Source organism: Varroa jacobsoni, unplaced genomic scaffold (assembly GCF_002532875.2).
Source record: "Varroa jacobsoni isolate VJ856 unplaced genomic scaffold, vjacob_1.0 scaffold_3, whole genome shotgun sequence".
Lineage (NCBI taxonomy): Eukaryota > Metazoa > Arthropoda > Arachnida > Mesostigmata > Varroidae > Varroa > Varroa jacobsoni.
The window spans coordinates 131,772-138,400 of NW_019212905.1; positions in this window are offsets into that span (position 1 = coordinate 131,772).

Sequence of the window (6,629 nt, forward strand, 5' to 3'; positions counted from 1 at the left end):
GACTAAGATAAAAAAAAGTCCATGTATTGTACACACACACACATATAAAAGGAACCGATCGGTCAATAAAACTACCATTACAAAATATGCTTATTTTTTTACATTCTATAGCAACAGTGTGTATATACATTTTATCTATTATCGGCTGGGTAGAGGACCCCATTTTAGAACTGAATTTAAGCCTCGGTAGAAATACTAGAGTAATATGAGTAAGCGAGACAAGACCCACTCCATATTACGTATTCACTTGCTTGACTCTTAATTTAATACTGTCCTTAAGCCGCAAAATTAGAATGAATACTTCCCTAAATCGAACATAAATTATGTCCAATTGTAGCATGATAGGGATTTAGTATTTATACGGTAGCTACTTATTAATAAACTTATAAAAGTTCTAAATAAAGCTTTTTCATTTTTTTGTCTTAGTGCAAACATTTATTCGTGTGTGCTAGTTATAATAGATAGGAAAACAATATGTACATGCAAGAGCTGGCAGGTAATATTTACGGCTAAGGCCAGCCAATGCCACGTAAAAATGCATTTCGACCATTAATAAAGCTTTAATTTTTTTAAATCTTACTTTTTTATTTATATGTTTCCATACAACTGCATGATACGCACAATGTAGACCGAGGTCCCAATTAACTGGCACTATATTTTTAAACAAATCTCATTAACACATTTTACATTCGTGAAAAATTCAGGAAAATACGCCGGTACTCATGCTAACAACCAACCTCAACTCAAAGAACGTAGCTGTAACATTATTTACATCTTACAAATGAAATAACACATTGATTTTTTTTGTTCGACTTCGTTCTGTAATCTTGAATATTCGAATTTTAAGAAGAGATAAATGGCACCGGTTACCAAATATGTCCCATGCTAATATCGTTTGGCAAATTACTACATAATGATTGCCACAATGTTCTAACCATAATTGCATTTTATCGCCATGCGATCCCCTTGCGTATCGAAGGCAAGGCACGATATATTCAACATAATTAAGATACTTCGCTGGATATTTTCTTGCATCTCCTAGATTGTAAAGCCTCGTCCTATATCTCTTGCCTTTAAAAAAATCGTATGGAAAAGCATCCTGTGTAGGTACGATGCAAGATATCGCCACGTAAGCTGCAACTAAGTGATGGCTTGTGCAGAAAATCCGAAGCTATCTACGGTAGATAAAGATCATACCTTTGGTAATCTCCTATGTATTACGCGTCGTACTATTTCTATATCAGTTATATTGTTAGGTATGAAACATGAACGACATTAATCTCATAGTTAAACAAGACGCTATATCGTAATGGTAAGATATTTTGCAATACTTTTTTGGACTTGAAGTACCCTTGAACTCTTCGAAATCTCGGATATCATTATTTGAATTTTTAGCACTTCCTGAAGAAGTAACAAAGAGTTGAGAGCCATGGTGGAAGCCGACCCATCTCAGGACGCATAAATGTCCTGTAAAAATAGATACCTGTTCACTTTATTCAAATTATTAAGATGAATAAAACTGGACTCTTTGGTGATACATGGTTTGAGCGAAGGTCGCAAAATAGAGACTTAAAGTGTTTGCTTTTTTTTTTTGTTCCCACACACAACGGTGACTTGTGTGGAACGGTGTGGCCTGTGATGAAAAATAGATAATTTGTGGATGTAGCTGAATCTGTGAGGCATCATCCTAAAGCAAAGGTTTGTGACGTCTATTTGGTGCTTTAATGCGGGGGTTATCCACTGTAGTTTCGTGACTACCGGTTTGTTGATTACGACTGAAGTGTCCATTAAGGTCACAAAAAAAACTTTGCATTAGGCAGCCAACAGTGCTAAATAGAGCTAGGTCGGTTCTATTGCACGACGTCGTGTCACAAGAATCACGGCGGCAAACATGCAGAAGCAGCAGCTGACATTACATTCACAGATCATTACTTTTTAAATCTCGATAATTTCCTAGTAGAATAATTATTAAAAAACATAGACAGCAGCGTGTTGAATAAGTTATCGTCCTTGATACGATATAGGGTCAAAAATAACAATAATAGTGCATACTTAGATTAAGAATAAAGAACTGAGCCTACGAAAAGTTCGACAAGTTAAAGTACTACTGCGTCATATTTCATACGAAACGATCTAAGACAATACACCTCTGACATGCCTCTTATAAAATCTGCTTACATTCTTAATTTTTTTTATTTAATACGATAACGACCATCTAATGAAAAAAAAAAATTCAAAATGACATCAATAAAAATATACAATGAATCTATTAAAATAAATTGTTCTTTATTGGAAACTTTATACATTTAAGATTTCATTTGAATACAACATTAATCTTCTTCAATTATACAGTTCGCTTGGTCACCTTTTCTCATACACATCTCTAACGTGAAGACACGCATATTTTCTTCAAGTTTGTACACTGTCCGTAGATAGTGATTGTACACCTCAATCACACGATTTGAAGGGTCACTCAACGTTACTCCGCCTGAAGGTCAGCTGCAAATCGAAATAATTTTTTACTAGCTCGATTAACTTATTAGTTGCATGGAAAAGCGGAGGTTGCATGTTGTGTTTGTATACACGGTTGCCCATTAAAAATGTGTCGCTAAACACAATCCTTCTGTAGAATTCATTGTCCTGCTTCAAGCACCCAGTTAGCACATTCTCTTCGATATGAATAATTTTTAGGCTTAAGTATTTCTGTCACCTAAATCTTATAAGGATGCACTTTCAAATCTTCTCTTTTCTTCAAGTAGCTTCTGAGAGACTTAAGATTTGAGTAGGGATTTGCGGACAGCCCTATGGTTCTATGGGCAACAAGTCGGTCAAAGCCGATATTTTTCTCCGTCTTAATACCACCAGACTTGAATTTATCAAAACCTGAGCCTTTTCTTATCAAATCTTTTAACAAGCTGACGGATGTCAAATCTGGACGGAACCATAGCATACATACCCCAATTCATGTTTCGGGGCTCTTTTTTATGCAAAAAAGTAACTGCCATGAAAAAAGCCAATGTATTTAATAAAAATACTCAATGTATAGAGCTTGTAGTAAAGAAATAGTAAACACCTTCAGGTTTTTTTGATGATTTCCGTTTCCAGCTGCCTTCGGCTATAGATAGAGGTAGACCTACGCTGGGTTATGAAATCTGCTACTGAATACAAATAATGAAAAATAATATAAGGATATGTGACTAGGCCGAAAAAGTTCGTAGTGGCATTAAACAAGAACCGGGAATATACTTACCATTTAGAATGAGAAGTTTCCAAGTGACGCACGAAACTTTAGTTGCAACCAGGGTCAAAAATATGGCTTGCGAGGTAGAAATCGACACATATTGATATAACGGCATGGGGGAGCGATAAAACTGCGACGGTTGATCTCAACAAAGAAAAGCAAGTACCAGCGATAGGTTTGTCATCTACATATGGTCATATTATGGGATAACTATAGTGGCCACTGCTACTGGCAGCGAAAAATAGGTACTACCAAGTCTATGTACCAAATGAACGTTTGTGGGGGAACAGGGTGATCGAAAGAACGCGATTATTGTACTCAAAATTATACCTTATATATTCAAATGTATTCCTACAGAAAGTATAAAATACAGTGACGATATAAAAGCATGATATCAAAATCAAAATAGTATTGCTTCAATGCATTTTTTTTACAAAAGTGTCAATGTATCGGGGGAGCGTTGACAGGCAACGATAGACGGTGCGGTGCTCTCAACATTATCAGCAGCTGTATCTGGGAACGAAATCTGGAAGATAATCGGATCAAATCCGTAAAGCCCACACCGAATCACGGCTTGTCGGTTGCTTCCTCGCTACAGGATTGATCATTGTCTACAACCCATAGAATTTTAAGTCGATGTCACTCATATTCAATTTAGACTTGTAGATGAACTAAAGGTAGGCTTCTGTTTCTCTTAAATCAAACATTTTTAGCTCTTCGACAAACAGTAACATGTCACAGAATTTAAATCTGTTTTTTACTGCATGGACTACTATTAGGACATGTTTAAGAAATCTGATTTTACTCGGTTAAAGATTGCGAGTGAGGTAGTGATAATCCATACGACGTACAAGAGGCCAAATCGAAAAAGACTAGGCGCCACTTCGAAGTGAACACTTCCTTGGATCGAAATGCGAAAATCTTTTGCTTCTATCGGAGATTTGTTCGTCGATAGCATATTTGCTAGGTGTCAGCGTGACCTATGAATAGGCAAAAAAAGTTAACGTACTAAACCGCACTCTCACCAAGCAAACGGACCTCCTTGGCAGGACTTCATCACATAAGGTTTTCGCAATTTAAAAAAAATTTCACAAGCGTTAATTTAAAGACACAGACCTTAAATGTAGGTAAAAAAAAATATAGGCCGATTCGTACGAATTGAGAGAGGTGCAAGGACCGATCCGTAAATAACTGAGATAATAATTTATAACAATAATTCTTCGTTGCAATGCCCCAGCAGTTGAGAATTTTTTTAAGTCTTTTCTGTTTCGAAAGCTTTTCGCCACTCGGTCGGAACATGGCCTTCGTGCAGGCAAGCATTAAATAAGGCTATCTAGCAAAACTCTAGAGGGGATGCTTGCTTGTGTGTTCGTTCCGAATAGTCAGTGTCGGATACCTTGTCCATCGAAGCCTATTGATAGCGGCCACCACCTCTTGTATTTCGAATTGCAGCCTATGTAGCTAGTCTAACTAGTTGGCGTATCGCATAGTTTAAGTATTAGTGTATCTTTAAAGAGTTCGACGAAGCATTGGTTTCAACCGGGCAGACTTCAACTATACGATTGCCTTTGCACTTCGAGGTACACCTCTTCTGCGCAATAACTGGTATTTGTCCGAGATTTTTCTTCGTGGTCGTTTAAAAGGGTCTGCGTCGCAGGCCAGCGCAACCCCAGTGTTTTAGCAGCCAGTCTTACACGTCTGCATGTGGGATTGGACCATAATATATCGATTCGACGTCCCAGAAGCTGTGGCAATAGTCTTTCAATGTGGAATTGTAGCCATTTAAATAGATAGCTTTCGAGGTCAAAAAGAGTTAAGGTAAAAGGGACATGAGTCTGGATCCATCTAGATGTTTCACAAACGGCAATTGGTGACATCTGTGATTTTAAGCTTCAGTCTCACTTTCATAGAATTGGTTCTTTCTCATATCGTGCCTTTTGCTTTCAGGACCTTATTATTTTACTAATTTAATTATGAGCCGTTGTTTTGCTGTTCAAAGTGCAAATCTATGGATGACTGTCAGTAAAAATTATGCGCGTAATTGAAACTAATCGTTGTCTGTCTAACGAGTAAGACTAGAATATATAACAGTAGAAACAATGTCGTTAAGAAGGCCGCAGCTCAGTCGGAGACGGTCAGCAGACGAATTGTCAGCTTAGCTAATACTGACACAGCTTCTGTAAACATATGTCGTTACACATCCAATATTGATCACTCTAACTAGGGTCAAGCAGACGAACTCTAACTGGGTAAAGGCCATGGCGCACGAAGCCGTTCATACACAATTTATTGGACTCATTAGAAAAGAGATAGCAGCCGACTAACCACAGAACGACTTGGTCTTATTCGCAAAAATATTCGCTATAACAACGGAAACATCATTGCAATATTTGTCCGAAAGCAGTAATTGTCAGAATGAGGTCATAAATAGTAGATAGTACGACTGCAGTTCGTCTATTTTCAGCTACGTTAAGATCACGGAAATCACAATTGAAATTCGTCGGTTGCATAAGTGAAAGCCGGTCAATGATAAATGTTCCGTCGGTTGGAGAAAAAGCAGGAGATACTCCGCCTGTGGGACATCCGGGTCCGCAGACCTGATGGGTCGGAGCGTAGTAGAACAGTAGCGTCTGTAGAACCCGTTCTTGAAGTTACCTAGGCTTTTTCGAAGACTCACGCTTTGATGTTTGTATGGGTAGAATGTAACGGGAGCTGCAAATTTGTTTCTCCTTCATAAAATCACCGTACAGCAGTCAAACTTAATTGCCAAGGCCGCGAAATCGGTTTTTCGTCGTAGAATCTCTCCACGATTTCAATTGTCTAGCTTGTAAGATCGCGAAAAGTATCTCTTGGCGATACGCGATGTTTCCTGTGTGATGTGGGGATATCCTTTCAGTTCCGCTTCACTTTTTTCTCTTGTTGCTTGCATACTGCTTTAAAAACTCTGCCTATTGATGCGACAGCCCGCCTTTTGCAGTTGACGAATGACTTTTTGAGTGAAGTCCGTTGACTGTCGCAAAAGTTCCTTAAGGGCTCCTTTTGCAAATTTACGTTTGTATTCATGCAGTACAAAAACAGAGTAGACGACTAACCTCGCACCGGGAGCGTTTGCCAATAATAATATGCTTAATTTAGAAACGCTTTGTAGTAGAGCCTTCCGCCTAGAGTTGGAACATTCATAGTGGCTTCAGTGGAGCTTTACGCACAGTTCGTCGTTAGCCGGTCCATTTATTGTTGCACACCTCTCCTCGATTATTTGCTTACGTTCCACGTCTGCGAGTATGGCAGGCCCGTTTCTTGATTGTTGCATTGCCGATGAGAAGGACAGCTTTCGATTTATGCAGGCGTTGGTTACGGTCTTGTTCCGTCGGTTCGCTCGTCGCTTGCG